Below are 19,893 nucleotides of genomic sequence, written 5' to 3'. Positions count from 1 at the left end.
TTGAATGTTTATGGGCTTTATTATACACTTTTATATTATTTTTGGGACTAACCAATTAACCCAGAGCCCAGTGCCAGTTTCTGTTTTTACCCTGTTTTAGGGTTTCGAAGAAAAGGAAAATCAAACGGACTCCAATTGACCTGAAACTTCACGGATCTCATTTTTGGAAGGAAAGAAGCCCAGAAGACTTCGAGTGCATGCCGGTGGCTCTGCGAGGAGGTAACGAGGCAGGGGGGCGCGCCCACCCCCTTGGGCATGCCCTCCACCCTCGTGAGCCCCTCGTGGCCCCCCTGACATACTTCATCCTCCTATATATCTCCATATACCCTAAAAACATCCAAGAGCACAATAGATCGGGAGTTCCGCCGCCAAAATCCTCCGTACCCACCGAAAACTAATCTAGACCCGTTCTGGCACCCTGCTGGAGGGGGAATCCATCTCCGATGGCATCTTCATCATCCCGGTGCTCTCCATGACGAGGAGGGAGTAGTTCTCCCTCGTGGCTGAGGGTATATGTACCAGTAGCTATGTGTTTGATCTCTCTCTCTCGTGTTCTTGGTTTGGCACGATCTTGATGTATCGTGAGCTTTGCTATTATAGTTGCATCTTATGTTTCTCCTCCCCCTCTACTCTCTTGTAATGGATTGAGTTTCCCTTTTGAAGTTATATTATCGGATTGAGTCTTTAAAGATTTGAGAACACTTGATGTATGTCTTGCCGTGGATATATATAGTGACAATGGGATATCACGTGATTCACTTGATGTATGTTTTTGTGATCAACTTGCGGGTTCCGCCCATGAACCTATGCATAGGGGTTGTCACACGTTTTCGTCGTGATTCTCCGGTAGAACTTTGGGGCACTCCTTGAGGTCCTTTGTGTTGGTTGAATAGATGAATCTGAGATTGTGTGATGCATATCGTATAATCATGCCCACGGATACTTGAGGTGACATTGGAGTATCTAGGTGACATTAGGGTTTTGGTTGATTTGTATCTTAAGGTGTTATTATAGTACGAACTCTAGGGCTGTTTGTGACACTTATAGGAATAGCCCAACGGATTGATTGGAAAGAATAACTTTGAGGTGGTATCGTACCCTACCATAATCTCTTCGTTCGTTCTCCACTATTAGGTACTTTGGAGTGACTCTTCATTGCATGTTGAGGGATAGTTTTATGATCCAGTTATGTTAGTATTGTTGAGAGGACTTACACTAGTGAAAGTATGAACCCTAGGCCTTATTTCCATGCATTGCAATACCGTTTACGCTCACTTTTATCATTAGTTACCTTGCTATTTTTATAATTTCAGATTACAAATACCTTTATCTACTATCCATATACCACTTGTATCACCATCTCTTCGCCGAACTAGTGCACCTATACAATTTACCATTGTATTGGGTGTGTTGGGGACACAAGAGACTCTATGTTATTTGGTTGCAGGGTTGCTTGAGAGAGACCATCTTCATCCTACGCCTCCTACGGATTGATAAACCTTAGGTCATCCAGTTGAAGGAAATTTGCTACTGTCCTACAAACCTCTGCACTTGGAGGCCCAACAACGTCTACAAGAAGAAGGTTGTGTAGTAGACATCAGCCTCGAGCTCGCCAGGCCTCTTCACAAAACGGTCCTCCTGCTTCCTAGGCTCATGGAGTGGGTGGTGCTGAGTGCTTGGGTCTGTCGGTTGACCTCGTCTTGGGTCTTCTAGTCGGCCTCAGGCTTGTATCTCATCTCCCATTCCTCAAGCTGGGCATTGGCCTTCACTATGGGGGCGACGCAGGAGGCCTCGTCGGCTGCCATGGTGCACTCCAGGTTCTCCAGGCGCTCTCACTCCTTCTCCAGCTTAGAGGCTGTCAGCAAGGGCTGACGCTCCCAAATCCCCTTGTCCAGCTCTAGGGCAGACACCATGTTCTCACGCCTGGAGAGTGCCTCCTCACGAGGGGCGAGCCGGGACTCATGAGCTGCTACACGTTCCATGAAGGCGTTCTCCTCGGGCTCCACATCAGCAAGCCATAGGGCAGCCTCATCCGTGTGTCTGATCGCCCCATCAAGGAGCTCCTTTCCCTTCCGAGTAGCCTCTTCATGTTTCTCCTATGTGGCTCCTACGCACCAGTGCCCCAACTTGACGGCCACATTTAGCTGCCGTGAATCCGCCGCCAGGCATGCCTGCTCCTATCGGAGGTTCACCTCCTCATCCACGAGGTCGGCCTCAAGGCTGGAGAGGGCTGATCTAGTGTGATGCAGAGTCCCACGCCGCAACAGGGTGCTGCCGCCTATGAGCGCCAGGGCCCAGGATGCACCCGACCCCTCTTGCCCCTTCATTTCTACCAGCTGCAATGGCCCGAGGGCTGTGGCCCCTCCTAGCCTAGTAGGATCGTCGCCTGTGGGAGCCTCCTCCCTCACTAGGGACGGGATGATCCCCTCAGTCCAGGCCTCCACCCCAGTGGAACCGGGGCTCGGTGTAGCCACCTCCGGTGCTTGCCGCTGCGGCGAGTGCTCGTGGTCTATCAGGAATGCTCCATCAGAGCCCGCCACCCTTCTTGGTGCAAGGTCCTTTGAGGGGCACGAGCTCCAGACGCTCCCTAGTGCATCGCCTTCCCCTGTGTTGGTCACCTCCGATGCTACCTCCCCACCATGGGCCACCACTAGGGGCTCGCTTGCTTCAATGGGCAGGGCTACTTGCTCGCACAGCTGTGGGGTCGCGGGCCACCCGCTCTCACCAACCGCCCAAGGACCCTCCATACTAGGCGAGGGTGCTAGCAACCCTTCAGCTCACGCCTCACACGGAGGCACAGTCGTGTTCTCGGCCTCATCTGCCCTAGAGTCCGCCTTCTTCTCTAAGGAGGGCCCCTGCGAGGCCAGGAAAATTCAGCCCGACTCTCTCTCTTGGGGGGGGGAGTAATTACTAATGAAGGTACAGAGTGAGGAGAACTTACTCGTCTGGCGGAACTCACTTCCCCTTCTTCAGTGTCTGGGTGGAGTAGCTGCCGCTACCGTGCGTCCGTGGCCTGCTCGGGCTGGCCCTTGAAGCGCTACCGTGGGACCCGTCAGGGCCCCCTCCTGGGGCGCCAACTGGAACGTCGCCCTCACGAAGCATGTCGCCATGGTCCAGGACCTCCTCGTCCTCCGGAGGTGCAGCTCGGGAGGGCGCGATCCGAACCTCTCGAGGTTATCAACATCGTCATTGCTGGTGTCAAGTATGAGCCGGTGTGGCCGCCGTGGCACCGCCCCCACGCTCTCTGCACTGATGCCTAGTGCCGACGCCACCCCCAGGCCCAGGAACACCTGGAAGGTGTTGTCGTGAGGCCCCATGAGACCCTCGGGTAATAACCCCCATTGGTCGAACCGTGACATGCCCGCTCACACATCTTCTTGGTTCCTCAAGTAGTATACCGGAGCCGCGATGACTGTGGGAAAGGTCTTCTCAATGGCGAAAAGGACACCCATCCACCCATCCACCACTTCGGGCGCGAGGCGATCAGCACTCAGCCTCATCGGGTCCTCCAAGCCAGCGTGGGTCCACACGGGACGTGTGCACTTCTGGAGGGGGATGATGAGCTTGCGCACAAACTCTTGGCGATCATGCCCACGGTAAGCCTGCCGGCCCACAGTACCTGCATCCTCACTATGACCGGCTGCAACACAACATTATCAAAACTGGTGTGCTCCCACACGAAGCTCGGCACCATGGGCTCCTCCTGAGCCTGGAGAAGGGGGCTATATTGGCGCGCATCCATGAAGATCCTACGCTTCTGAAAGCCTTCCACCTCCTTGGGGATGCAGATGTCGATAATGTGCTCACCCACGCCGTTGACCATGAGGAACGACACGCATGCGGAGCACTGGTCCGCCATGGTCAGTTGAAAACTTAAGAATTTTCGAAGAATGCCACCGAGGGCATCACCAAATAAAGACCTCGCACAGGTAGGCAAATATGGAAAGGAGGAGGATGGAGTTCGGGTGCAAATGCAGCGTGTGGAGCTGATAGTCGCTGAGTATGGCACTGAAGAAATCCAAAAAGGGCAGCAACAACTCAGCAAAGACAGAGTGGAAGCAAAAGGGGAAGGTCGTGCCCTCCGGCAGGGTGGATGGGCGTAATGCCAACTAGATCTTCACTGCCCCGTGCTCATTATGGGCGCTGGCTGTCATCGCCCACACCTTATCCAGGCCCTCTTCTTTGAGGATGACGGACTTCAACAGGGCCAAGCCCGGCCCCAATGGAATCGACAGCTGAGGAAAGATAGCGTAGAGCTTCCTCTTTGGGGCCATGGTGGCAGCGAAGATCAGAAGCAAAGGAGCAGTGTGCGGAAGGCGAAGAAGGAGTCGAGAAGCAATGATGCGCCCGCATCGCATGCAGGCAGGCTTTATGGCTAAAATGGTGGTTATCGAGGCATCATGGCGAGTGGGGGCATCCTTGTCCCATCGTGCTGCCACACATCCCTGTCTCATCGTGCTGCCAGGCATCCCTATCTGGGCCTGGGAGTATTAGGCCTCGTGTTGTTTCGCCCCTCCTCAACGGGTAGAGCATGGGCACCGCGGGCCCAAGGGCTACTATCGTCCTAGTGGGAACCAGGGTACTACGGGCCACCTGCCTACAACCCAGGAAAGACAGCTTGGCCCAAATCATAAGGCAGCACGAGCCAGTAGCCTCACGAGGACCCTGCCTCACGAGCGGCTCCCTTCCATGGAGGACTTCACCGATTCCACTACCACTACAAGCGGCCTCGTGAGCCCCCCCTCACAAGGCACCCTATCTTGAGGCCTCCGAGGAGCCATCCAGGGTAGATGCTACCTGTCACGTGAGTGACATCGATAAAGTAGGCGCCAACCTGCACAGCTAGGATAGTTTCCCCTTTGGTGCTAAGGGAGAAACTGTGCCAACCTGCCCCCAAAGCAAGTCCCAAGAGTTTCCCCTTTGGTGATAGAGGACCAAGACGGTGGCGCGGCAGGATGGAGGTCATCATGGAGCCCCTGGCGCGTCATGGATAACACCTTTTGTACGCGAAGACCACCTTTTGTTGGGAGAAGCACCGACGCATGTCCCCTTTCAAATGCCGCCCTGTGGTAGCCCTTTCCCGCTCATATTTTCAGGGAAGAGGCTCAAGGCATCTATTTAAGGGTCAATGCAGCTACCATAACAAGGGATCGGCTCATCACCTCTTGCCTAAACCCTAGTGCCATTGCTAGCACTCTCAAGCTTTGGCTCATCGTGTAGCTCCAGGAGCACTGTCCACAAGCAAATACAACCAAGCAACAGTAGGCTATTACACCACAAGGTGGCCCGAACCTGGGTTGCCCATTGTGTCCTCACCATGCCTAGATCGTAGCCTCGAAGATGGAAAGCCGGCCCCCGAGAGCTTGAACTAGGGTTTTTGGAGGATTTTTCGTGGCTCGGAATCAGTCCCCCAACAGCAAATGGTCTAAAAAATGTGTATATTAACATGGTGCACTTTATTTTTGTGATGCCCTGAGTCCGACGCACCAGGTGTCTTCCAGTTATTCGCCATCTTTGCCATGTCATTCGCTTGCGTGTTGCATCTTGCCATGTCATCATGTGCATTGCATCATCATGTTTTCAAACTTGCATCCGTCCGGGTCTCCCCGTTCCTTCCGTTGTCAGTTCTGAGCCCAACCACACTCGCACGCGCCCGCGGCATGTCCGAAATATTATTTAATAAGTGTCAGAAAAATGTTCTCGGAATGGGATGAAAGCTGGCATGCGGTGTTGTTATGTTGTTAGTAGACCGCCTTCCAAGTTTCATCCCATTCAGAGTCCGTTTGATAGCCCAACCGTTAAACTATAGCGGCAATATAGTCGGTCAAATCGTCGGACATTTTCGGTCTACGAAAACTGTTGCCGGGCTTTCCCTCTCTTTCCTCCCTAGACCGTCTACACAATCCATTACTTACCTCCAGGCCCAATCTAACCACTCTCATCAGCCAGCGACCCTCCTCGCGCGCGCGTCCGAAAGCTATCCCGAACCCGACCCGGACAGTCGTCACCCTTGGATTCGGTTCATCCCCAAACATCTACAAAGCATCTCCGTTTCCTTATTTGAGCTCACCTAGTCTATTTTTCTCAACCAACCGATTTCGATCGGAGGGTCCGAATCTACCCTAAACTTCACCTCTTTCCTTATATAAGAGACCCCTAGCCCTTTTAAACCAAACCCTAAAATCTAGGAAGTTTGTCCCTGCCGCCGCCGCACTCATCTCCCACCTCGGGATCCCCTTCGCTCGAACCCATTCCATCCCCTCCTTGTGTTCACCACCACACCAAACGGTAGCCTCCACCTCCTCCCTTGGGTTTTGCCACCGCCCAATCCGCCCCGCCTCCTTCTTCCCCGAGCCCATGCAGACCTCCCCGTCTCCCTTGTCGCGAGCCAGGGAGAGGAGCCCTGCTGCCGGCGACCTCGACCACCAGGCCGCCCCTCTGCTCCTTTCCGCCCTTCCATTTTTCCTCTCCTTCTCCCTCTCGTATCACATCTGTCTATCTTTTGCTCCCAGGGAACCGAATGAAGCTCCATCATGGAATGCCCTCTCCATCACCGGAGATCCTCGAGCTGACCGGAGCCGTGGGTGAGCACCTCCACCGCATCTTCCTGCCTTTTTTCCCCTTGTGATGCTGCTGATTTTCCCCGCCCCGTCATCATTTTGTTGCACAGGAGAGCAGCCATGGTCGCGGGCAACGAGCTCCTCCACTCGCGTCTGTGGCTTCGTCAGCCCATGGGCCCCACCTCCGGCCGCGTCCACAACCTGCCTCCGCACCGTCCCGGCGTCCCTGTCGACCCTCGCCGGAGTTGCGCCAAGTTCCCCTGCATCGCGCGTGCGTTGAATGCACCTCTGCCTCGCTTGCCGGCCTCGTCTGCTTCATCTATGAACCAGCTCCCTCGACCGATCCCCGCGTTGACCCTGTCGAGTGCCCGTGTGGACCTCCTGCGCCAAGCCAACCAGGCCGACCCGGTCTAGCCGTTCCCGCCGCCAAGTGTCATCGTCGACCTCCATCTCACTACATCGCGCCTCTGCTCGCACTACTGCCAGATCAAGCGAGAGAGGAGAGCGCTCGCGTTGACCGCACCCACTCAAAGCCGCGGCCCAGCCCAACTCTCCTCTGCTCTGGCCCGAGGCCTTTGGTGAGCAGCCCAACGCCTTTCCTCTGTATCTCGCTGCGAGCGTGATATTGTAAGGTTGATCTTGCTTCTATTTTAGCCCAGTCCAGCTCAGATTCAGCCTGATAGTATATTTTTTCCCTACTGCGAATTTGTCTAATTTCCAGAGAAAGATAGTTTTATAGAATAGTCCCTCTAGTTCATGCATATCGTAACTCACAAACCGTGCATCACATGTAAAAACTTCATATATGAAAAATGCTTAAAATCTTGTCTAGTTTCATAATATGCCACTTTCTTCCATGTTAAAAATGTTTAAAATGATGTGTGAATATATTTTGCTTAAATGCCATGTTAAAATGATTTAATTCATAACTAAATAACTGTAGCTCCAAATTTAATAAACTTTATGTGTAAATGGGGTAGAATAATGCCTAGTTTAACATGGTGCACACATCTTGCATGTTTAACAACTCTAAAAATATGTTTTAGGGCAGAATAGTACCAAATCTAATATATGCTCATGAGGATTTTTCCGGACTTGTTGCTTGTTGTTCCGGCCTCATTTAAACTTGCCTAGATAGATAGTTTTCATATGCTTCACCTCTTTCCATGCTAACCAACATTTAATATTGTTGAGTACATAAATGGGAGAGAACTAAATAAGTCACGTGGTGTTTCGTCAATATGCAACTCGTTGCATATTGAGCTCCGCTTAATTTGCACTTTGCCATGCCATGCCTCTTTAAACCAGACATGCATCATACTTGGTTGTGCATCATGCCATGTTTATGTGATGGTTGTTTACTATGTTGTTTGCTTCTTTCCGGGTTGCTTCTCTCGTTAGCTTCGGTTTCGTTCTGGAGTTGTGAGGTTCCGTTCGACTACGTCCGTTTGTCTTCTTCATGGACTCGTTCTTCTTCCTTGCGAGATCTCAGGCAAGATGACCATATCCTGGAAATCACTTCTATCTTTGCTTGCTAGTTGTTCGTTCTATCGCTATGTCGCGCTACCTACCACTTGCTAAATCATGCCTCCCATATTGCCATGTCAAGCCTCTAACCCACCCTCCTAGCAAACCGTTGTTTGGCTATGTTACCGCTTTTGCTCAGCCCCTCTTATAGCGTTGCTAGTTGCAGGTGAAGTTGAAGTTTGTTCCATGTTGGAACATGGATATGTTGGGATATCACAATATCTCTTATTTTAATTAATGCATCTATATACTTGGTAAAGGGTGGAAGGCTCAGCCTTATGCCTGGTGTTTTGTTCCACTCTTGCCACCCTAGTTTCCGTCATACCAGTGTTATGTTCCATGATTTTGCGTTCCGTATGAGGTTGGGTGTTATGGGAATCCCTTGACAGTTTGCTTTGAATAAAACTCCTTCAGCAAGGCCCAACCTTGGTTTTACATTTGCCTAACAACCTATTACCCCTTCCCTTGGGTCGGCCAACCCGAGGGTCATCTTTATTTTAACCCCCCGAGCCAGTGCTTCTCTAAGTGTTGGTCCGAACCGAGCCGCCTGCGGGGCCACCTCAGGGAAACTCGAGGGCTGATTTTACTCGTAGTCTGTCTCATCCGATGTTGCCCTGAGAACGAGATACGTGCGACTGCTATCGAAATTGTTGGCACATCGGGTGGCTTTGCTGGTCTTGTTTTACCATTGTCGAAATGTGTTGTAACCGGGATTCCGAGACTGATCGGGTCTTCCCAGGAGAAGGAATATCCTTCATTGACCATGGGAGCTTGTGATGGGCTAAGTTGGGACACCCCTGCAGGGTTTGAACTTTCGAAAGCCGTGCCCGCATTTATGTGGCAGATGGGAATTTGTTAATATCCGGTTGTAGATAACTTGACACTTAACTTAATTAAAATGAATCAACCATATGTGTAGCGGTGATGGTCTCTTCTCGGCGGAGTCCGGGAAGTGAACATGGTTCTTGTGTTATGCTTGAACATAAGTAGTTTCAGGATCACTTCTTGATCACTTCTAGCTTCACGACCTTTGTGTTGCTTCTCTACTCGCTCTTATTTGCGTAAGTTAGCCGCCATATATGCTTAGTGCTTGCTGCAGCTCCACCTCATTACCCTATCCTACCCATAAGCTTAAATAGTCTTGATCTCACGGGTGTGAGATTGCTGAGTCCTCCTGACTCACAGATACATCCAAACAGTTGTAGGTGCCGATGATACCAGTGAAGGTGACACAACTGAGCTCAAGTGGGAGCTCGATGAAGATCGTGTTCGTTGTGTTGTTTCATTTCCTATTGATCAGTAGTGGAGCCCAGTTGGGACGATTGAGGATCTAGAATTTGGGGTTGTCTTCTTTTATTTTGGTTCCGTAATCGGACCTTGGTTGTATTCTGGATGATGTATGTTTTACTTTTATTTGTGTGAAGTGGCGATTGTAAGCCAACTCTTTATCCCTTTCTTATACAGTACATGTGATGTGTGAAGATTACCCCTCTTGCGACAAGCGTACCATGCAACTATGCCTCTAAGTCGTGCCCCAACACGTGGGAGATATAGCCGCATTGTGGGTGTTACAAGTTGGTAATCACAGCCATCCCCGACTTAGGAGCCCCCTGCTTGATCGAATCGCTGATGTTGTTGAGTCTGGAACAAAATGTTTTGAGTCTTAGGATTATATGTATCGAAGAGTAGGGTTCTTTGAGTCTTAGGATTTCACGATTTTTTTTAGGATCATGCGGGTATCTTGGAATTGTTCCGATAGTTTTGTGACGAGAACATTGTTCTTGGTGCCACCTGACATTTAGGGGTTGTGGTAGTGTCCTGGGGAGTTGAGCTCCGAGGTGTTGTCGTCACAATTTTTTCGTTGCAGTTCCGGAATACCTGAGTTCGCCGACATTGAAAATCTCTTTTATGCAGTTGTTGGTGAGATAACCTCGACGCCACCTAGTACTGGGGAAGGAGTTTGGGAGTATTGCCATAACTCGTATAACGGATGCTTTTCGAAGGTTGAGGTAAATGATTTCGGAAGGTTTCTTGGTTATGTGTTGAAGGATGGATACAACTGGATGTAGGAATTGTTAGTTTGGGTGAGATATTATGCTTCCCCCGTATCCCCAACACCTGATTGCATAACCGGAAAGTTTCGGGAGTTTATAAGTGGGAATTCAAGTATCACGTAGGATATCCTTCCAACAGACACATGATATGATATGGGGTCTATCATATGTTTGTTTCCGGCTTATTCTGCAAGCCAAATCCTTTGTTTTGTTTTGAGTTGTGGTATTCGAGTTGCTTCAATGTCAAGTGTTGATTCCATACCTTTTCTAAGTGGCGTTCTCACACTTCTATGGCAATACTAATCCTTCATGATAATCAAGATTGTCATGTCAATCCTTTTCAACCGGCATGTTTCTCTTCAAGTGGATCCAATCATTTCAACATCCGCAAGATCACCTCTCGGTTTTTCTCAGCGGTGTTTATTTCATCCGTCCCAAGTTGCATTTGTTTTCCCGCCCTCCCACCCTTTTTGCTTCAAGGACTCAGATTTCTGAATCAGGTATCCATCTTATGGATGTGAAGTTTCTTCATTCTTTCGTCAATGTTCTTATCCGGTGATTCTCAGGAAGATACTAACAGAGCTTCAAGTTTATTATTCTTTGTTTTTTTCTTCTCCGATGGATTCAAGTCAAGCTTTTGGTGTCGATCATATCTTTTCCGCGTTTCAAATGCTTTCTCATGCCGGTGCACCTCTTACTCATTCACTTCTCGCTATTCATTGTTCCGGAGTGCTGAAGATATCTCAGGAGATTCGTGTTTTCATTCTTAATCCGTTCAACATATCTTCCTGCCTTTTTTCCCCTTGTGATGCTGCTGATTTTCCCCGCCCCGTCATCATTTTGTTGCACAGGAGAGCAGCCATGGTCGCGGGCAACGAGCTCCTCCACTCGCGTCTGTGGCTTCGTCAGCCCATGGGCCCCACCTCCGGCCGCGTCCACAACCTGCCTCCGCACCGTCCCGGCGTCCCTGTCGACCCTCGCCGGAGTTGCGCCAAGTTCCCCTGCATCGCGCGTGCGTTGAATGCACCTCTGCCTCGCTTGCCAGCCTCGTCTGCTTCATCTACGAACCAGCTCCCTTGACCGATCCCCGCGTTGACCCTGTCGAGTGCCCGTGTGGACCTCCTGCGCCAAGCCAACCAGGCCGATCCAGTCTAGCCGTCCCCGCCGCCAAGTGTTGTCGTCGACCTCCATCTCACTGCATCGCGCCTCTGCTCGCGAGCTGCCAGATTGAGCGAGCGAGGAGAGCACTCGCGTTGACCGCGCCCACTCAAAGCTGCGGCCCACCCCAGATCTCCTCTGCTCTGGCCCGAGGCCTTTGGTGAACATCCCAACGCCTTTCCTCTGTATCTCGCCGCGAGCGTGATATTGTAAGGTTGATCTTGCTTTTGTTTCAGCCCAGTCCAGCTCAGATTCGGCTGGATAGTATTTTTTCCCCACTGCGAATTTGTCTAATTTCCAGAGAAAGATAGTTTTACAGAATAGTCCCTCTAGTTCATGCATATCGTAACTCACAAACCGTGCATCACATGTAAAAACTTCATATATGAAAAATGCTTAAAATCTTGTCTAGTTTCATAATATGCCACTTTCTTCCGTGTTAAAAATGTTTAAAATGATGTGTGAATATATTTTTCTTAAATGCCATGTTAAAATGATTTAATTCATAACTAAATTACCGTAGCTCCAAATTTAATAAACTTTATGTGTAAATGGTGTAGAATAATGCCTAGTTTAACATGGTGCACTCATCTTGCATGTTTAACAACTCTAAAATATGTCTTAGAGCATAACAGTACACAATCAAATATATGCTCATGAGGATTTTTCCGGACTTGTTGCTTGTTGTTCCGGCCTCATTTAAACTTGCCTAGATAGACAGTTTTCATATGCTTCACCACTTTCCATGCTAACCAACATTTAATATTTTTGAGTACATAAACGGAAGAGAACTAAATAAGTCACATGGTGTTTCGTCAGTATGCAAATCGTTGCATATTGAGCTCCACTTAATTTGTAGCATTGTTTGTTGCACTTTGCCATGCCATGCCTCTTTAAACCGTACATGCATCATACTTGGTTGTGCATCATGCCATGTTTATGTGATGGTTGTTTACTATGTTGTTTGCTTCTTTCCAGGTTGCTTCTCTCGTTAGCTTCGGTTTCGTTCTGGAGTTGTGAGGTTCTGTTCGACTACGTCCGTTTGTCTTCTTGATGGACTCGTTCTTCATCCTTGTGGGATCTCAGGCAAGATGACCATACCCTCGAAATCACTTCTATCTTTGCTTGCTAGTTGTTCGTTCTATTGCTATGTCGCGCTACCTACCACTTGCTAAATCATGCCTCCCATATTGCCATGTCAAGCCTCTAACCCACCCTCCTGGCAAACCGTTGTTTGGCTATGTTATCGCTTTTGCTCAGCCCCTCTTATAGCATTGCTAGTTGCAGGTGACGCTGAAGTTTGTTCCATGTTGGAACATGGATATGTTGGGATATCAAAATATCTCTTATTTTAATTAATGCGTCTGTATACTTGGTAAAGGGTGGAAGGCTCGACCTTATACCTGGTGTTTTGTTGCACTCTTGCCGCCCTAGTTTCCGTCATACTGATGTTATGTTCCTTGATTTTGTGTTCCTTACGAGGTTGGGTGTTATGGGAACCCCTTGACAGTTCACTTTGAATAAAACTCCTGCAGCAAGGCCCAACCTTGGTTTTACATTTGCCTAACAATCTATTACCCCTTCCCTTGGGTCGGCCAACCCGAGGGTCATCTTTATTTTAACCCTCTCGGGCCAGTGCTTCTCTAAGTGTTGGTCCGAACCGAGCCACCTGGGGGGCCACCTCGGGGAAACTCGAGGGCTGGTTTTACTCGTAGCCTGTCTCATCCGGTGTTGCCCTGAGAATGAGATATGTGCGACTCCTATTGGGATTGTCGGCACATCGGGTGGTTTTGCTGGTCTTGTTTTACCATTGTCGAAATGTCTTGTAACCGGGATTCCGAGACTAATCGGGTCTTCCCGGGAGAAGGAATATCCTTTGTTGACCGTGAGAGCTTGTGATGGGCTAAGTTGGGACACCCCTGCAGGGTTTGAACTTTCGAAAGCCGTGCCCGCGGTTATGTGGCAGATGGGAATTTGTTAATATCCGGTTGTACAGAACTTGACACTTAACTTAATTAAAATGAATCAACCGCGTGTGTAGCCGTGATGGTCTCTTCTCGGCGGAGTCCGGGAAGTGAACATGGTTCTTGTGTTATGCTTGAACGTAAGTAGTTTCAGGATCACTTCTTGATCACTTCTAGCTTCACGACCATTACATTGCTTCTCTTCTCGCTCTTATTTGCGTAAGTTAGCCATCATATATGCTTAGTGCTTGCTGCAGCTCCACCTCATTACCCTATCCTACCCATAAGCTTAAATAGTCTTGATCTCGGGGGTGTGAGATTGCTGAGTCCTCTTGACTCACATATACTTCCAAACAGTTGCAGGTGCCGATGATACCAGTGCAGGTGACGCAACTGTGCTCAAGTGGGAGCTCGATGAAGATTGTGTTTGTTGTGTTGTTTCGTTTCCTGTTGATCAGTAGTGGAGCCCTTTGGGACGATCAGGGATCTAGCATTCGGGGTTGTCTTCTTTTATTTTGGTTCCATAGTCGGACCTTGATTGTATTCTGGATGATGTATGTTTTACTTGTATTTGTGTGAAGTGGCGATTGTAAGCCAACTCTTTATCCCTTTCTTATTCAGTACACGGGATGTGTGAAGATTACCCCTCTTGCGACAAGCCTACCATGCAGCTATGCCTCTAAGTCGTGCCCCGACACGTGGGAGATATAGCCGCATTGTGGGTGTTACAATTTTGCTGTCTAACAACATTAAAATTGTGTTTTAGGCAGAACAGTACCAAATTCAAAAAATGCATATGGGGACTTTTGGAATTGTTATTTGATGTTTTCGGCCTAATTTAAACTTGCCTAGATAGGTAGATTACATATGCTTCAACTCTTGCCATGTTAACAAACATTTAATCTTGTCATGTACAAAACGAAGTGAACTAAATAATTGAATGTGGTATTTTGTCAATATGCAACTCATTGCATATTGACCTCCACTTAATATGTAGTATTCGGTTGTTGCATCTTGCCATGCCTCATTAAACCGAACATGCATCATACTTGCTTGTGCATCATGCCATGGTTATGATATGTGTGTTTACCGTGCCATTTGTTTGCTTCAGGATTTGCTTCTCCTCGCTAGATTTTCGAAATGTTTCGGTGTGTGAGGATTCCTTCGACTACGCCCGTTCGCCTACATTACAGACTCAGTCTTCTTCCTAGCAGAATTTTAGGCAAGAAGATCATTATCTTGGATATCACTACTACCTTTGCTTGCTAGTTGTCTCAATGCTATCACTATGTCTCGCTACGTACTAGGTGTTTGTCAAAGCCTCCCAATATGCCATGATAAGCCTCTAACCTCCATCATCCTGGCAAACCGTTGTTTGGATATGTTACCGCTTTGCTCAGTCCCTCTTATAGCTTTACTAGTTGCAGGTGTATTTGAAGTTTGTTCCATGTTTGGACATGGATATCATGAGATATCATAATATCTCTTATTTGATTAATTCATCTATATACTTGGTTGTGGGTGGAAGACTCAGCCTTTTGCCTAGTGTTTTGTTACACTCATGCCACCCTAGTTTCCATCATACCGGTGTTATGTTCCTTTATGAGAATTTCTCACACATGTGGGGTATTATGTGCCCCCTCATCGTTTGATTAGGATAAAACTCTTCCAGCAAGGCCCAACTTTGGTTTTACATTTGTCTAGTAACAATTAAAACTTGCATTGGGACTTATTGGTACCCACGGATAATTAATCAACCACCCTAGGCCAGTGCTCCTCCTCATGAGTGTTTGTACAAACTGGACGTTCTCCGGTGCCCCTGGGCAACTAGGGTCTCAACCAACTAGATGTTTGTCCCATATGGTGTGCCCCGAGAACGAGATATGTGCGACTCCTATTAGGATTGTTGGTACACCAAGAGGTCTTGCTGGTTTAGTTTCAGCTTTGCTGAGTGGCTTGTCTATTGGGATTCCTTTTCATAAGCATCATGTAATCATGGTGTGTAACACCCTCGATGCGGCTATATCTCCCACGTGTCGAAGCACGACTTAGAGGCATAACCGCATTGAAAGCAATGTCGCAAGTGAGGTAATCTTCACACAACCCATGTAATACATAAGGTAAAGAGATACATAGCTGGCTTACACTCGCCACTTCACACAATACATGAATAAAGCATTACATTCATCCAAATATACTCAAGATCCGACTACGGAACCCAAAATACAAGAAGACTACCCCAAATGCTACACAGATCCCCGATCGTCCCGACTGGGCTCCACTACCGATCAACTAGAATGAAACAACATAGAGGACAAGATCTTCATAGAGCTCCTCCTTGAGCTTGGTTGCGTCATCTGCACGGTTCAACGGCCCCTGCAAACTGGTTTTGGAAGTATCTATGAGTCACAGGGACTCAGCAATCTCACACCCTCGCGATCAAGACTATTTAAGCTTAAAGGTAAGGTAGTGGTATGAGGTGGAGCTGCAGCAAGCGACTAGCATATATGGTGGCTAACATACGCAAAAGAGAGCGAGAAGAGAAGGCAAAGCGCGGTCGAGAAACTATGATCAAGAAGTGATCCTAGAACAACCTACGTCAAACATAACTCCAACACCGTGTTCACTTCGCGGACTTCTCCGAGAAGAGACCATCATGGTTACACACGCGGTTGATGCTTTTTAATTAAGATAAACTTCAGGTTTTCTACAACCGGACATTAACAAATTCCCATCTGCCCATAACCGCGGGCACGACTTCCGAAAGTTCAAATCCCTGCAGGGGTGTCCCAACTTAGCCCATCACAAGCTCTCACGGTCAACGAAGGATATTCCTTCTCCAAGACAATCCGATCAGACTCGGCATACCGGTTACAAGACATCCTCGACAATGGTAAAACAAGTCTAGCAAAGCCACCCGAATGTGCCGACAAATCCCAATAGGAGCTGCACATATCTCATTCTTAGGGCACACCGGATTGTCCAAACTTTCGGTAGGCCAGCCCAGAGTTGCCCCTGGTGGCCACCGGCGGCTGACAAGGTGGACCAACACTCAGAGGAGCACTGGCTCAGGGGGTTAAAATAATGATGACCCTTGAGAGCGCGACTCCCAAGGGAAAAGAAAAGGCTCGGTGGAGAATGGTAAAACCAAGGTTGGGCCTTGCTGGAGGAGTTTTATTCAAAGCGAACTATTAAGGGGTTCCTAATATAACCCAACCGCGCAAGGAATGCAAAATCCGGGAACATAGCATCGATATGACGGAAACTAGGGCGGCAAGAGTGGAACAAAACACCAGGCATAAGGCCGAGTCTTCCACCCTTTACCAAGTATATAGATGCATTAATTTAATAAGAGATATTGTGGTATCCCAACAAATATTCATGTTCCAAACATGGAACAAGCTCCCATCTTCACATGCAACTAACAACGCTATAGGAGGGGCTGAGCAAAGTGGTAATATAGCCAATCAACGGTTTGCTAGGACAAGGTGGGTTAAAGGTTTGGCTTAACAATATGGGAGGCATGATAAGCAAGTGGTAGGTATCACAACATAGGCATAGCAAAAGAGTGAGCAACTAGCAAGCAAAGGCAGAAGTGATTTCGAGGGTATGGTCATCTTGCCTGAAATCCCACAAGGAAGAAGAACGATCCCTTGAAGCAGAGAAACGGACGAAGTCGAACGAATCCTCACAATGCAACGTTATCGGAACTAACCTGAAGAGGAAACACCGGAAAGAAGCAAACAACATAGTAAACAACCACCACATAAACATGGCATGATGCACAACCAAATATGATGCATGTCCGGTTTAAAGATACATGGCATGGCAAAAGTGCACAAGCAATCCTACAAATTAAGTGGAGCCCAATATGCAAAGGTGCATATTGACGAAACACCACGACAAGTTATTTAGTTTGATCTCGTTTATGTACCCAACAATATTAGCTGTTGATTAACATGGTAAGGGGGTGAAGCACAACAAAACTACCTATCTAGGCAAGTTTAAATGAGGCCAGAAACAACGAACAACGATTCCGGTAAAACCTTATATGCATATTTTAAGGTTTGGTACTGTTCTGCCCTAAACACAATTTTAGAGTTGTTAAACATTCAAAGTAAAGCCACCATGTTAAACTAGGCATTTTTCTACCCCATTTACATATAAAGTTTATTTAAAACGGAGCTACGATTATTTAGATATGAATTAAACCATTTTAGAATGTCATTTATGTGAATTAAAACAAACATCAAGTTAAACATCTTAAACATGGATGAGAACATCATATTATGAAACTAGATGAAATTCTAAGCATTTTGCATAAATAGTTTGTTTAATTTGAATGCATGCATGATTAGTTATTAGCAATACAAAACAGGGGCATTTTCTGTAAATAAGAATGCATTGGATAATGCTAAAATACAGACTGGGAAAAAAATGCACGGGCCCGAAGCATTACAGTGCAGCGGCCCAGAGGAGGATTCGGCCCAAGCAGCTGTGGGTGTGTGCAAAGAAATAAAAGAACAGAGCAAAAGAGGGGCGCCTGGGATTTGATCCCAGGACATCCTGGCTGTGAGCGCGAGGGTGGAACCACTGGGCTAGCTTACTGTTCTCGATACAAAGAGCTCCCATGCTCTTTTGAGCTCAATAACAGGTCGAGCTTGGCCATGGCTGCACGGCGACAACCGACAGCGATGGCAAGCACAAACGACGGCCATTGGGGTTAAGGACCTGCGGCGGGCGTGCGGAAACTGAAGTCAGTGCACGCGTGCTTGCGGAGAGCTGCAAGAGGGGCCGGGAAATGACATGAGAAAGGGCTCAAGAACAAGCTCAGGCAGGAGCTCCTCTCGGCCATGGCAGCGAGGCAGTGGCAATGTGCATGAGCACATGTGCTGACGGGTATGTGTGGATCATGCTAAAGAGGAAGCTCGGCTCTAAGAGAAGCAGAAGACGAACCGGAGAGAAAAACAAAGGCCGGACTTCCGGGTCGAGGCGCTCGGCCATGGCACGGTGGGCGTGCAGCGAGGCGGTGGAGGGGGGGTTGTGCTCGAGCACTAGCGTGGCTCGGCTCGGGCGTGCGGCTGCGGCGAAGCGCGTGGGCGCAGAACATATCATGTGTGGGCGGCGGCAGCATGTGGGTGTGGCGGAGGAAAACATCCTCTGTTGGCGCGTGGTAGGACAGAAGCAGGAGTAGGAAGCTTCACGAGCTTGTGCTCGGGCACGGGCACAAGAGCACGAGTGCATGACGACCGTGGCCTCGACCTGATGCGTGCAGCGGATGTGGCGAGGTGAAGCAAATCACGGGCCCGAGCGAGACGAGCGGGGACAAGATCCGGATGGGTCGCGGCAGCATTTCTCTGAAAGTTTCAGAGATTCGCCGGAGCAGCGAGGGCACGACGATGGCATGGATCTAGTAGTGACTCTGGTGACCTAAATGCGACAGGAATAAGAGGGAGCGAAGCAGGTATACCTAACTCACCCTAGGATACGGCTACAGCTAGGGAGACGAACCGGCGGTGAGACGGACGAGCTCTGAACCCGACGCGGTTCCTGTCCGAGGAAGAAGGAAGAAGGGGAGGACGCCAGGCGCGGGACTTGGCGACACAGAGGAAGTAGACGAAGTAGAGGATGAAGATCGCGGCGCCCTTGGACCCTCCTGGCTCCTGGCCTTGAAGAAGACAAAGAATACGGCGTAGTCGAGTCGACCCGGAGCGAAGAAGACGATGGAGGATGGCTATGGCCGCAGCGAAGCCATGGGAGTGCGTCGGTAGCTCTCTGGTTTCTGCCTCTTGAAGAAGAAGGAGAAGCAGGAGAAGGAAAAAGGGTGACGACGGCGAGAGGGAAACCCTAGGGGGCGCGGGATGCTGGCTTTATAGGAGAGGCGTGACGTGAGCTCGTCCACAGTGGCCATGTGCGGGCGCCCCTGGAGGTTTTACTATGAGAGAAAAAGATTGGGAGGAGGAAGAAAAACAGGGGAAGGAGAGGCTGCAGGTTGGGCCTGGAGGGAGAGTGGAAGAAGGCTGCGGGAGGAGAGCTGGGCCGCGGGAGGCGCTGGGGCTGGGTCGGGCTGCTGCTGCGCTGGGCTCTTTTCCCTTACGCAATTTCTTCAAACAGAAATGCAAGAAAAGGCCAAGGAGTTTGGAAAGGAATTAGGATGAGATAAAAACAAATCTGGGATTCTGGATTTATGTAGACTTTGAATAAATTGCTTTGGGCATTTTTAGAGGTAGAAAAATAAAACAAGTTTGAATTAAATTCAAACTTGAGCCATTTTTGACCCCAACCAAACCAACTCCAAATGGGATGAAACTTGGCAGAGAGGTGTAAAGGCATTGAGTAAGATCATCAGGAAATAAAAGAACATTAATGGAGGAGGGAATAATGTCACTTGCAAAAACATGAACGAAGAAGGAAGGGAGAGGTGATGATACATGGGCATAAGGCTGGAGAAAGATAGCAAGGGCTGATGCACACACACCATGAAGAATGCAACCCACATGATGAGCATGATGAAATGCAAAATGACAAGGGTACAATGCAACATAACAAGTGAGATGAGCATGGTGCAAGATGCAAATATATGACAAGGCACTCATAATCGTGGCATACACATATAGGAATGAAATATGC

This window comes from Triticum aestivum, chromosome 4A (genome assembly GCF_018294505.1).
Source record: "Triticum aestivum cultivar Chinese Spring chromosome 4A, IWGSC CS RefSeq v2.1, whole genome shotgun sequence".
Taxonomy (NCBI): Eukaryota; Viridiplantae; Streptophyta; class Magnoliopsida; order Poales; family Poaceae; genus Triticum; species Triticum aestivum.
Note: the sequence above shows the minus strand (reverse complement) of the source record.